Genomic DNA, 14,756 nt, shown 5'->3' on the forward strand with positions numbered 1-14,756 from the left:
CGATCGTGACTAATTTACAATGCTCTACCTGCTCCTAGCTCACTTATACAGCGGGTAAATCACAACATCCCTTTAAATCGTAAAAAGCTGCTTTTTGTTTCCCCCCGCCCCTTCCCTGTCCCGCAGACCAGGGGTCTCCTGGGGAGGGAGAGATCAGGCCCTCTCAAGCTTTGGTTTTGATTTGCTTTGAGGTTAAGGTTAAAGCTGACATCTGCGACAGTCTCTTCGTTTAGTGGGCGTTGGAAGGTACTGTTCTGCACTCAGGTGCGTTTCTGGGAAAAGCATTGCTGTTGTTTGTTTTGCTGTCTTAACTGCCCCTTGGTGAAAATCAAAACAGAGAAAATCGGTGTCAAGGATTGTATTGCGTTTGTGTGGCAAGGTTTTGGTAGCAGGGGGGCTACAGGGGTGGCTTCTGTGAGAAGCTGCTAGAAGCTTCCCCCATGTCTGACAGAGCCCGTGCCAGCCGGCTCCAAGATGGACCTGCTGCTGGCCAAGGCTGAGCCCATCAGCGGCGGTGGTAGCCCCTCTGGGGTAACGTATTTAAGAAGGGGGAAAAGTTGCTGCACAACAGCAACTGTAGCTGGAGAAAGGAGTGAGAATATGTGAGAGAAACAACTATGGAGACACCAAGGTCAGTGGAGAAGGAGGGGGAGGAGGTGCTCCAGGTGCCGGAGCAGAGATGCCCCTGCAGCCCCTGGTGAAGACCATGGTGAGGCAGGCTGTCCCCCTGCAGCCCGTGGAGGTCCACGGTGGAGCAGATATCCACCTGCAGCCCGTGGAGGTCCACGGTGGAGCAGATATCCACCTGCAGCCCGTGGAGGTCCACGGTGGAGCAGATATCCACCTGCAGCCCGTGGAGGTCCACAGTGGAGCAGATATCCACCTGCAGCCCGTGGAGGTCCACGGTGGAGCAGATATCCACCTGCAGCCCGTGGAGGTCCACAGTGGAGCACGGGGATGCCCGAAGGAGGCTGTGAGCCCATGGGAAGGCGCGCTGGAGCAGGCTCCTGGCAGGACCTGTGGCCCCGTGGAGAGAGGAACCCAGGCTGGAGCAGGTTTGCTGGCAGGACTTGTGACCTCGTGGGGGACCCATGCTGGAACAGTCTGCTCCTGAAGGACTGCACCCCGTGGAAGGGACCCACGCTGGAGCAGAGGAAGAGTGTGAGGAGGAAGGAGCAGCAGAGACAACATGTGATGAACAGACTGCAACCCCCATTCCCTGTCCCCCTGTGCACTGGGGGGAGGAGGGAGAGAATTCGGGAATGAAGTTGAGCCCGGGAAGAAGGGAGGGGTGGAGGGAAGGTGTTTTAAGATTTGATTTTATTTCTTGTTACCCTACTCTGATTTGATTGGTAACTAATTAAATTAATTTCCTCCAGTCAAGTCTGTTTTGTCCGTGACAGTAATTGCTGAGTGATCTCCCTGTCCTTATCTCGACCCATGAGCCTTTCGTTGTATTTTTTCTCCCCCTGTCCTGTTGAGGAGGGGAGTGATAGAGCGGCTTGGTGGGCACCTGGCTTCCAGCCAGGGTCAACTCACCACAAGGATGGAAATATAAAATGAGAAGAAAAAGTAAATGGCTACATGTGGCAAGATGTATGGTTTCCAACAAAGAGATTTGGCAATATATACTGAAGCCTCAATGTTATTCCTGCACAACTTCCATAGAAGATACAGCTCTGCAGTGGTCTGTATTTCTGTTTGGGAAAAAAGTGTCATTTCGGTGCTTAACATCCTGGGCTTTTCACAAGACTCTGGTGAAGTACAACATAAAGACATAGCAGAGCTGCTGAAAATGTTTAGTTGCTGCCACAGCATCGGGGGAATACAACATGAGTTTCATCTCAAAGCAAACTTGGAGAAGGTACTTCTAAATTTTTGGCAAGTTTGAAGTAGCAGCTTCTTGCTGTTTTTCTCTTTTTTTTTTCCTCTATTTGTGAAGGTGCAGTTTGGTTTTGAGTTGAATTCTTAAAACAGAGAAATGCTGTTGCACAGTAAGTACCAGATAAACCAGCACTAGAAAATGCAATAACAGGGGTTGTGCTCTGTCTGTGAGGGCTGAGCTGAGAAGAAGCCATCAGTATGGATAAACCGACCCGGTTGGTGCCTGTGAGGAGTCAGGCTCCGGTGCAGGGTGTCCATCTCTGTCTGCAAACTCACGGTGAGCAACTGGCTTCTTAGGCTTTAAATGCCGTAGAGTGGCAGACCCCATGTCAGGCAGAATTGTAAACCAAAAGAAAAATGTTGCTTCTGTGTTTGTCCCAGAGGTAAAGGACTCCTAAAAGGCAAAGTAGCAGTACCCTCTGTTACTGGTAAGGCCACTATGGATTTCCATAAGAGCAAAAAATAGTCTCTTGTACTGGGAAGAGCCTGCGGGAAAACAACTGCCTGAATGGCAGAGGCAGGAGACAGGGAAACCTGCAGAATTTGAGCTAGCTCCAGTTGCTTTCCCGAAAGACCAGTATCAGGGGAGAGTCTGTAAATCTGCCAGCTCAAAGGGGATCAGTTCCTAAGTAAACAGATATATAGGCAAAACTGCCAAGGAGAATGGGGTTTCCCAAACTATATTTCTTCCAAGAATGACTTCCTGAAATGACAAGGTGCCTATTTGGATTTAAAACATTACTATTTGTTGTATTTAAAAGGGACCTGGATCAAATGCTGCAGAGAATGAAAGCATTTGCCATATCTAATAACTGGGTGACATGCTAATAAGTGAGAGAAAGTCTTAAAAAAAAAACCAAACCAAAACCTACACAAAAAAACCAACAAAAAAACACCCACCAAAAAATCCTAGAGGTGTAAAGAGTTTGGAAAGACTCTTTAACAACAGTAAGCATCCTTTCTTTTTTTTCCCTCTCTCAGGACTTGTTTTCCCCAAGGCATTAATTTAAGCCGTTAACTCTGGCAAGCAGGCTGTCCCAACCTGGGCATCTCTGAGTCCAGTGACTGTCCTGTGCACGCCCTTTACCCATGATGGATGCTGCCTTTCTCATTGAAGAGTGTTCAGCTGAAGTGCATCACTTTGCACTTGCCGTTGGCTAAACTTTTAAACACAGAGTTACTGCAATGTAGTGGATGTGGTCTAGTGAACGGTAGCTTAGCAGATGTGGCAACTTGCTACCATACCCTAAATTACTCGTGTCTAGTTTCCCGGTTTAAGTGTACGTCTTTGTTATTCACAAAAGCACCCTCTGAAATGTCTATATATTGAAATACATAAATGACAAAGCAGACAAAAGAGAGAAATTTTCGAGGCAGAAGTAGGTAATGCTCCATTAGTGGCCAAGGACCGCATGGATGGTTATCGGTCTTCGTGGTTCACTGGTGTGATAGTTGTTACAGACCATCAGAAGAACTTGTTATTGCAGGTACCCCGTTTGAATTGACCCATTCATAAGAAAACTTACAACGGGGAGTGTTGTGCTGGTCTGATCCTATTATGGGCAGAAATACTGCTCTGGAAAGAGGTCAAGTCTCTGCCTTTCAGATAGTGTTCGTAGTTTCAGAATATGGGAAGTGTACTGGCTGAGAGTAAAGTATCTCCAATTTTCCTTAAACAGTTATGTCTTTCTTTTTTCTGTAAGGACTTCGAGTTGCACAATAAACCTCATTAAAATTACATAATATATATATTAAAGATATAGCAAGAAGTTATTTTGTGACGCCAAAGATGATAACAAAAGGAAGTGTGAAATGTTCCTTTGAAAAAAAAATTGGGTATTGATTTTATTAACTGATGATGACTACCACTTGCTGGGAATTCTCAGATCTCCTGTGAAACTACATTGAGCCGCAATTTTTCATACTGAGGTTTAAAAATTAATATTGGTGGCAAGTGTGTGGGAAGGAGCTATGTTTTTAAGAAAACCTGCTATTGGTTTAAATTGTAGAAAGCTTTTGTTTCATGCCTGCAAGTTAAAGTTCCCCAGGGAAATATGTGATCAGGATGTTATTTCTACTTTCATTTCAGGTTTCTTGCAACAAGATCACTTCAATTATCTCTGTAAAAGAGGGTCTTTATTTTGTCATGTTAGAAGACTGTTCTAGATTCTCCAGGAAGAATCTTTCTGTTGTTGCCTGTTCAGAAAGAATATAACTCTTGATCTGGATTTTCTTAACTTCACCATGTATTGCAAAAACACAGCAATCATCTGAACTCTCTTCCTTTTAATGCCACTTCAGGTAGAGCAGGCAGATTGCAGGACAGTACCTGGACTGAACAGAGACTGAATCAGCTGCGCTCAGAGCCCTGGGAACGGCCGAGGGCTGTCTTAGCAGAATGACTGTCTCGGCTCCTGAGAAGCTGTGTTAATCTGAGCTCTGGCCAATGCCCTGTGATGCACCCGTCGCTTCAGGAGCAAAGCAACTGCCACACTCTAGGATTTATGCCTGTGGATCAGACCTGAATGAAACACGTGGCTGAAAGCACAGAATGCATCCCCAAAGGGAAAATGGTCAGAACGACTCTACAGCTTTGTTCCTACATCCCTCGGGGCAGGAATCATCTTCCTACATCTTTGCAGAGACCACGCTGTGAAAAAGCCATGAACGTGAGGGAATCAATCTAAGGAATTACCCTTCGGCTCGCTGCACGTGGATGCAGTCTTGAGCGGCTTGGTGGGTACCTGGCATCCAGGTCAACCCATCACATGCTTGTTCATCTCTGCAGGTGGGGGAAACAAGTTCCAGGTTGTGTTTAAAAGAGAGAGATGTGCAAGGGAAAGGCAAGAGTCAGAGACAAAAGAACTATGCTTCTCAGAAGTTACCAGTGATCTCATGAGCTGAACATGATTTTGGTATGTGGACTGTATTTATCTTTGTCATTGGTTACTAATCCTTACCATTTACTGTGCTTTGGTTTATTCACTGCTGTGGCAACAACAGAAGTCATAAATTTGGTCATGAAACAGAGGACTGTCTATTTTTTCTAGAAAAAGGGAATGAACTGAATTTTCTCCCCTCCTGGCAACAAAGTTAAGTAACTTTGGGACAGCAGACTGTTTACTGAAAGAGGCAAGAGTCTTGAGTCAATTTACTGGTGAAATCTTTCAATAAATCGGGGATTCCCAGCTCATCCTGTACAGAACGGACACCAGGAGCTTCTGTCCCTCTCAGATACCTCTTTCAAAATGGTTCCTGCTCTGTGCTTGCTCTGCTGTGTTGTCTGTTATCTTCTGCCCAGTGCCTGTGCCCTTGAGTTACGGCACAAATCTGCGCTCACCTCATCCACTTGCACTGTGGCAGCAACGGCCACCAAGCTTAGAAAATCATCTGAGCTGTCTCCTGAAGGGGAGCAGGATTCACTCTGTGTTGGAGGCTCAAAGGCAGTGTCTGCAAACAGCAGGGAAGTGTTGAACACCAGGATCCCTGGGCTCTCCAGCCTGTAGTTTGGGAGCAACATGTAATCAAGAGCAGAATAATAGCCACAAAACCAGTGTCAGTGGTGGCAAAGCTGTGGAACATATGTTCTGAAAGGCAATGGAGCTGAAGGAAATGGTCCAAGACACTTTGGTGCACGGGGTTCCCAACTCTTGGTAAGCTTTTCAGGGGAAAAGGGGTATGTGGAAAGGGATTTTATTCCTTTATTTCAGTGCTGCTGGCAAAGATGTGCTGCTCATGGGACAGGGAGAAAATGGCTAAAACAGTAATATGGACTGTTCCAGGAATTCCAGCTGCTGGAATTCCTGAAAGCCAGGCTGTCCCCTAAGGGGTTTCTCTGCAGAAAGGGTTTCTCTGCAGAAAGGGTTTCATCATAAACAGCCTCTCCGCTAAGCCAAAATCTGTCCCCTCACCAGGGGATGATTCAAACCAGCCTCTTGGACCAATTAATTTCGGAGCATTTCAAATAAACACCCTCTTCGTGCAAGGCTTCAGTCCAGCCTCGGCTGTGACTGCTGCACCGTAACTTGGGAACTCGGCAAAAATGAAACACGCTCTCAAGGGTGCTTATAGAGTAAGGAGGCTGCAGAGCACACTGCCTTCTAGCAGTGCAAACCTCATAGCCTCTTAGAGCAGATTTTAGTAACTAAAAAGCTTGGTCATTTTTAAGATGTAGATGGGGATGGATAAGTCTTCCTGATGCTCGAATTCTTATGCTAACACCCAACTGAAAGTTAAGATCTATTGTGTGGAGTGGAAAATGCAGCAAAATGAGACTGCTAGTGTGGTGGGTAACAAAGCAGCTGGGTATGAGTCAAAGCTTCGTAAATCTCCAGGCATGTTTCAGCTCCTTTGTCTATGTCTTCATTAACTATAGATCAAGATCAGGTGTTCAGAGAAAAAATATGTTTTTCTTTCCTGAAACTTGGGCTCCTGATTTCTGTTTTCTTTCTCACTTGGCTCAATATAAACAAAAGTATTCAATGCCAAGGCAGACGCTTACTTGTTAAGAATTTCATGGCTTTTTTAACACGAAAGAAACACCTGTGGGAAACCTCAAACCACTCTTCGGGAGTCCAGGGTTTTCCAGACAGCTGCACTGTGAAGATTGTGGTGCTACTGATAGATGCAGGAAAAGGGGTGCCTGGTTCCCCTTTCCACCTAGTGTGTTTCTTTTCTGGACCTGCACCCTTATGTTCAAACCCAGACAGAGCTGGGAACTAATTCGTATTTAGTTTTGTATTTGTAGTTCAAAGACAAAAATCATTAGATGGGTGGTCAGAAGCCCTGGGCTATCTGAAGCCTTAGCCTTTCCCTCAGTAGAGCACCCCATAGCCACTAACAAAGCTGTCTCCTCCTCTGGTCCAGTTCCCACAAGGACGTTGCTAATTACTTTCTTGTTTTTGTTTTTTTTTTTTAACGAGTGGTCTCATTTGTGCCTTTTGTAATGTTTTTTCTTTGTGATTGGCAACCTGTTTTCTGTTTGGCTTATTGCTTTAATACAGAATATGTCTGGATCAAACCAAGGGTTATTTCTCTTATGTGAGATTTTAACCATAGCTGTGCCCTGCATGCTGAAGCTGTAAACAATCTCTGTGCATTTCTTTTCACACTGATTCTAAGAAACAGAAGCAGCATTCTAGGACCAACACATGTTTTAATTTTTTAAGAATCTTGAAGACAGGTTGGCCTGAAATTAGGGCTTGTACGGCATCTCATACAACTAACAGTCTAAAAATATTATTGTTTGTAAAGAAAGCCCCATCTGATCTTCATCTGAGACACATTCATCCTGTTTCACTGGGTAGCTGAATCATCCGGCTGTTCTACAAATCTATTTTTCGCATTTTCAGCACCTCCCCCCTCCCAGAACCATCTGAATTCTTGGATAACTCAAAAAATGATTACTTCCTTTTTTTTTAAACAACTGCCTATTTGTCAGAGTTCACTCTCAGGGAAGGCTGACTACTTCGGTGTATCTGCTACAGGGGCTGTACGGCACCAGCAGGTCCTGCAGCAATAAGCACCACCTACACGTGCTTGGGAACAGGCTCTCTTCCAACGCATTCGTAACTCCTAGAGACAGCAGAGGTGATAAGGAAAAAGCACAGAAGCAAAGGCCTGAGTTACCAACGATATTCAAATGTCTGAAATTAATGGGAATTGGACACTTAATATCTTCTCATAGCCTCGGGCAAAATGAAATGTCAGCAGTCCTGAGATCCTTCAAGCCTTGCTTAAGCCCTGCCCTAGTTTCCACCAGTGAACTTTCCCATGCCACCCGTACTCCTGCAGCAGCCACATACACAACCACAGAGGGTCTCGGCACTTGCCGAGCCAGAGGGAATGAAAGAGATGGCCAGTGGGAAAAGCGTTTTCCTCGGAGATCTGAGAACAACCACCTCTGCTTGGATGGTTTCAGTGTTTTATGCAACGTAGAGCAGCTTTGAAGGAAGCCACAGAATACCATGCTGTCCGCTTTGCCCCATTACTAGGGTGTGCACTGAAGAAATGGGTGATAAGAGTTCAGGCTTTGGAGAAAGAAATGAAATGGAGACTGTTTCCTTTCCCACAGCCTGCGTGCTCTGGCTCTATGTTTGCGGGGGACAGAGCTGCTGCCTCCTGGTCATAGCATGATGGCTGGGTTGCAAGGCTCCTGCTCTGCTTGTGCGTTGTGTTGGGAGACTGGACATCGAGCTCTGGGGGCTGAGGGTCCCACCAGGTTCAGCCTGAGGTCATTTTCTTCGTATTGTACAGAGAGGCAAGGCCAAGCTGGGATACGAAACCCAGAAAATGATGTGCTGCTTCCTCTTCTGCAAGGCATCTGAAGGCCTTTCAAGATGGCCTCAACACCTCAGAGCCCAAGTGTTTCCTTCTGGCTCCATGTTTCTAAAGGCCAAAGAGCAATGTGAGGAAGGATTTAGACCCAGGAACTGTCACAACAGTTGTGCAGCTCCCTCAAAAGGCGCTGATATAATCTTTCCTTGCTTTCCATGGGCACCAACAGCCTCATAGTGGCAGTGTTATTTGCTCCTAGGACCAGTTAAGTTACTGTGTGAAGCAAAAGGCCTATATCTGTCTGTTTGAGATGGTATGATGCTATGTGCAGTCACGCAGGGAGTCTTAAAAGTCTTTTTTTGTTTGTCCATGACAGTGACTGCCAAAGCACTGGAGCCTATTGAAATGTGTGACTAATGGAGCCGTTCCCATGTTACCCAAATCAGCTCCTTTGTAATTTACTGAATGACTCTGATCCTCACTGTGGATTTGCTGTCATCGTTAAGCTAAGGCATTTGCATTTAAACGAACGCCTGTTAGTCTTCCGGATATATTGATCTTCATTGATGGAATAGTCTTTCTCACCTTGTGAAGGAAGGGCATTTCCTGCTTGCTTCTGTTATATTAGCATTTGAAAATAATCAATTATTATTTTGGACTTTTTGATTCTTAAGTAATTCACAGAATCAAATCAGATCCTTACTGTCAGGTTGACAAAAATTAACTTCAACTTAAGGCCAGCAACTGAACTTCAGGATGTCAGAGGCAACAACTTTGTAACTTTTCTGTAAGCAATGCCATGATATGTCTAGAATAGCACTTTTTTTTTTTTTTTTTACTCTGTACCAAGAATCAGAAAACTATGAAAAACATTGGGCCTCCATTTTTCACCCATGACTATACAGAAATCCCATTTAGGAATGTGGATGAGTTGCAGCGTAACTTAACCCAGCTGACCGCTCCAGTGTTTGAAAACCTTGCCTAGCTTGTACAATAATGTGCTAATTAAAAAAAGACTGAACAGCACTTTTACTAATCCCTCTGATTTTTCTACCACAGCCTACTGCACAGTTCTGTTTGTACGGCTTATGCTGATAGTAGTTACCTTGTCTGACTGGTACACTTGTCCCTGCAAAAATTCTATTGCGGGTGCAGTTATAATGGCAAGACCGCACATTTAATAGAGGATCGTTGGTCTGTGTGAGATGGTGGATTGCTTGAAATGGGTTTATAAAATCCACTCAACATTTGCCTTTTCCTTTATGAGAGGTTTATTTTGACTGGGCCTAAGTCAATCACTTATGAATTTAGGAATAGAAAGATAAGGTGCTGCGGCTTAAGTGAAATATATGCATTCACAAGATCTGTGCCTATGTGACACCTTAGAAATGGATCTAATTGCTTTCTTTTTTTTTCCAGGACTTTGTTTGAATTCCAGAACCGAGATGCAATTCAGTCTGTCACCGCTTAAAAAACTGCGTTTATTCATATTGTCAATTATCACTAATAGGTATGTGTCAACTTCTAGTTAAGGGGCTATGATGAGAAAATAATCTAAAATATATGCTCGTCTGTATCCATTTTCTTCTTATACTTCCCTGATCAAAACTTGTGACAGAAGGTGGTATTTCCATCAAATCTGGAAAAGGTTGTTTATGGTCTTGTATCGTTTCTAGACATCCCTTTGACATTTTTAACCACATGCAACTTTTTGAAATATAGACATGGAACAGAGTGTTTTCTGGCAATTAAGTTAGGACTTACTCCTTGTTTAAATGGATGCAATTGAAATCTTGCATCCACATGATGGTGTTCTTGATCAAACCTATTGACAATTTTTCCTGAGTGAGATGCTACTCAAGAATAGCAACAGTATTTTAGATGCTTTTGATCTCAATCTTCAAGTGCAGGAAAGTCTTAAGTGAAAAAAGTGACAACACCTCTGCAAATGTGACTGTCTTGCAGGTGGTTTCTGCACCTCTGTAAGAGGAAAAAAAGGCTGCTGGAGACAGATAGTATTGATGCGATTTTGCTTATGTACACAAAAAGGCACAAAGTCCTCTGTTCCTATGTATACAGGAGGAATTGAACATGAACCATGTTCTTGCTTTCAGGACCAATCCTTGTTTCGCCTGCTCTTTCTCAACCATATTTAGAGCTTGTCCAGGCTGTGCGTTCAGTTTCCTGGATTTTTTAATGCCCAGAGGTGTTTCCCCTCTTTCTCCTCCTATTTTCCATCTGTATTGAAAACAGTACCTAGCAAAACCTCTGTCTGCATATTACTTCATTGCCAAATGGATTTGTCTGTGATTTTTGTCATGCAAAGCAATAGGAGTGACGGCAGCAGCATGTGCTTTAGGTTTCCAGGGAGCTCCTAGACAGGCACTAGACTATAGCCACCAAAGCTATCAAATCAGGTAAGGAGAAATCTGACTATAAAAGCTACATTACAAGGGCTATTGTTCCCAATCTGAGAATTTCTCACACACTGAACAAAATGTTTATTTTAAAGGACGCCCTGGGCAGTTATCCAGGCAGAAAGTTTAGAAAACTAAGTTGTGACAGAGGAAAGTTAGGCTCTCTACATCTGTGGTTCTCAGTGGATTTCGAGCACCTGATTTGTTTAGCACCTGTTGAAAGTGTCTGCAAACACCATGTTCAGAAGAGCAGAGCTGGAGACAGTTAGGAGAAGAACTAAGTTCTGCCTTACCCTCTTCCTGTAAAATAGTGAGCGGTGTGTTTAAACTTTCCTTTGCAAGTAATAAGCAGGGGTTTCAAGCGTAAACCTCTGTATTAGCCGTTTCTGGCAGATTTGAACTGAAAGCTGGCTAATCTTCCAATGTTCTGAGCTCTATCATGAGTCACCATGCTCCCCTCTTAGCCTCTCTCCCAAAAGAGGTGCAGGAGAAATGAAGCGATGCTCCTGCATGACACCGCAATGTCCCGCTGCCCGCAGGCTGCAGAAGTCACCATAAAAGCAAACCATCCGAACCCCCTGGAGCGTCCTGGGACGTTTCAGACCCGTGGGCTCCAGCTTGAGGCAAAGCATTTTGGGTGCTGTCTTCTTGGAGGGTGCACTAGTTGGGGCTGATCGTCTAGCTGCATTATGCATTTGTTTATTTTGGTAAAAAAAATCCCAAAACCAAACGCCACCTCCCCGCTCCCCAAAAGCCCTTTTATTAGATCTGCAGTTTGCTGTTTTTCAAGGCTTTGTGACTCTGCCCAGGGGAATGACAATAAACTTCGGGGGTTTTTTTGCTCGCTGGCCCTTCGCGCCAGGGCAGAGCGCGGGGCCCCTTCCCCAGAGCCGCTCTGCGGGACGGGTCGGGGTTGGGGTCGCCCGGGAGCGGGACCGCCCGGGACGGGTCGGGGTTGGGGTCGCCCGGGAGCGGGACCGCCCGGGACGGGTCGGGGTTGGGGTCGCCCGGGAGCGGGACCGCCCGGGACGGGTCGGGGTTGGGGTCGCCCGGGGCCGGGGCCGCCCCCGCCCGCTCGCGGCCGCCCCCCGCCCGTCCCCGCCGCGCGCGGTGCCCTGTGCGCCGGCGCCCCCTGGCGGCGGCCGCGGGGGGTGCGGGTCTGGCGGCTCCCGACGCGGCCCCGGGCGTAAGCGGCGGTAACGGAGGCGGGAAGAACCTTCCGAGGAGCTTCGCACCGGTGAGGCGGTTCCTCGGCGTCTCTGCTGGCGGGGCCAGTCGTGACGGTTGTGCTCGCTCTTCCCTGCGCACCACCTGGTTTGCAGCTCCTCGTAGCTGCACGATCCCCAAGGATTCGGGACGTAAGGATAAAAGATGAGGAGGCAAGGGGTGGTGAGCGAGGAATGTACGCACGAGCAACAAATCTTGACATCCGATCGCACTGGTAACTAACGGGCTCTTCCTCTTCCAGCGCTTGCCCGTGCCCGGGGCGGGTGGCTCCCAGACGCCTTCTCCTCCATGCAGATGTGGAGCTGCTGCAGGGAGTTTCGGTGGGGACAGACTGACAGACGACCGGTGCTTCAGGCAGCTCTGTGGGAGATGCGTTTTTGCGAGACAAGAGATGTAGCTTGGATTCCAGCGTATGTGCTCTGATTACTTCAGGCCAGCCAACCAACCTTGCCTATCTCACGATAAATCTTGATACAACCTATTGTTTTGTTAATCTCTACATGGAGATCATTGTATTGTTTGATCTCTCAGCCAATGAAACAAACAGCTGAGCAGACTGTTTGAAAAGCTCAGTCCCACGCAGCAAGAAGGATGATGCTCGTTTAGGGCGAGAGGAAATGGCCTCAAGTTGCGCCAAGGGAGGTTTAGACTGGACATTAGGAGAAATTTCTTTACTGCAAGAGTGGTCAGGCCTTGGAACAGGCTGCCCAGGGAAGTGGTTCCATCCCTGGAGGTATTTAAAAGACGTGTAGATGAGGCGCTTAGGGACATGGTGTAGTGGGCATGGTGGTGTTGGGTTGACGGTTGGACTCGATGATCTTAGAGGTCTTTTCCAACCTCAATGATTCTACGATTCTATGCCTACCGGACACTTGGCATTCAATGTGCAAGGGGATTTCCCAGCCCTCGGGGCGTGAAGTGGAGGGAAGAAAACAATCCCTTGCATTTCCTGACTCACAGGTGATTTGGGATTGGATACTGGAAAAGGTTCAGAGAATAACCTGGTCCAGGAAGAAAATGGTACAAGTGGGAGTGATGATCACCTTAATCTCTATTACTCTTCCCTGCAGAGACAGCTGATAGCCATCACCCCAAGGAACACCACCATGGAGAAGTGGCAAATGACCTGTCAGGAGCTTAAAGAGACGTATCACTGAGGTCCTGAGTGCCAGGGTTAGACCCTATTTAGGACCAGTACCTTTTCTGCAGTAAAACACTTTCAATAAGCCCTTAAGGACTATAGTTTTTAGGACCAAGTCCCTTCAGGACTATAGTTGGGAGAAACGTCGGGAGACATTTATTAGAGGATGAAGGCCATAAATGCCTGCAAGGTGTGACATAACATGTGATTGCTCCAGGCAGAAAAGGGAGTAAACACATCCACTGGCTCTCAGGAAAAGAGACTTTATATATAACTTCGAAATGTCAGGTTTTGGAAAATAGTCTCTGGTCATGAGAAGATGCAGAGTTCTTCTCCAGACCTGAGAAAGCATTTGGACAGAAATGTTTTGTGTTCAGAAAACAAAAGAAAATAGGGACTAAAGGGTTTTGAGAGGGAAAAGCAAGGCAAGGATGGACTGGCAGGAGGACTATAGCTTGACTGTCTCCTGCATGCCAGAGAGCAGACATAGTATATTGTTGTAAACAGAATTGCATTAAAGGTAATTGACTGTCACTAGAGTTTTCCCCTTTAAGACCCCGCCCTTTGCCTTATTGTTCTGCTAAATCTGTCAGTTACCATGAAGTTCAACTTTGGACAATAACGTTCACTCTTTTTTATGCTGCTTGTGTCTCTGTTTTTCTCAAACAGCCCAAAAGTGACTATCTAATTTAAACCCACTGCTTAAAATTTTGCCAAGAGGTTCAAACTTCTGACTTTGCGTGCATTTTCATGCAACTGCAGTCCAATGTAATAGTCCCTTAATTGTTTTAGGTGGTTTGAGAGTGATTCTACTCTTTACTGCAGTTGGCAACAATGCAGGATCATTTTTGGAGTGGAAAATGGATTTTAGTATGGCTAATTATGGCACATTCCACTTCCTCATGAACAATATCACAGTGCTCTGGAAATTATTTTCCATTTTTCTCTCAAAAGACTGGTGAACACTCTGCCTCAAAAGAAAGCAAGTATAGAACCTATTTTATTATTATCATTTAATAACTGAAATCAAGAAAAAGACAAGAAGCAGCAGAATTATGGGGAAGAAAATGACAGTGAATCTAGCACACCAGCAGCCTAAGCGCTGCTCTGTTTTTGTAAGTATTGTGACAAAGAGGAGTAAGGATGGATTTGGAGGTTGGTTTTGAAGTGACTGAGGATTTCACATACTGGTGGAAAGAAGCATGGCGGAAGACAGAAAGAAGAAAACTTGCACTCACCCTGAACGATGCTAGACTGTGGGCCGGGAGAAGCCTCAAAAATAGGCATTTTGACCAAGTGCTGGTTCACTTTGGGAAGAGCTTTCACTACTGTATGAATGCACTGATTAAAATGCAAATTTGGCTTTTCAAAAACGTGTGTTGTAAAAGCAAGTCCACAGGAAAGGTTTGAAATCCTCCCCTCCCTTTTTCAGCTATCCCCTTTCTGCACAGCCAGAACTGTATCACCCCTGTCCCTACCAGCTGGGCTTTCGGCTGTGAAGCAGATCTTTCTTTGTCCTCACCAAGCTGATTAAATCCTGACGGCTTCCTCTGTCTGATGCCTCCTCAGAGGGGCCCCGTTTGTCTGGGCTGCTTTGCTAGAAAGTCTTCTTTTTCCATGCAACTACTTTCTTCTCCACACCTACTTCACCCATTCTCCGGGTGAAGAGCTCTTCCCTAAGAGTACAGACTTATTGGCTTCTAATTTCCATCGAGGATTCTTCTTCCTGCTGTTTCACTCTTTTTGGGTGGAAATAGGGCTACAATTCTGTCTTATAGATATCTTAAGCAAAGGGCAGTGGCTAAACCTGT

Source organism: Calonectris borealis, chromosome 17, assembly GCF_964195595.1.
Source record: "Calonectris borealis chromosome 17, bCalBor7.hap1.2, whole genome shotgun sequence".
NCBI classification, from domain to species: domain Eukaryota; kingdom Metazoa; phylum Chordata; class Aves; order Procellariiformes; family Procellariidae; genus Calonectris; species Calonectris borealis.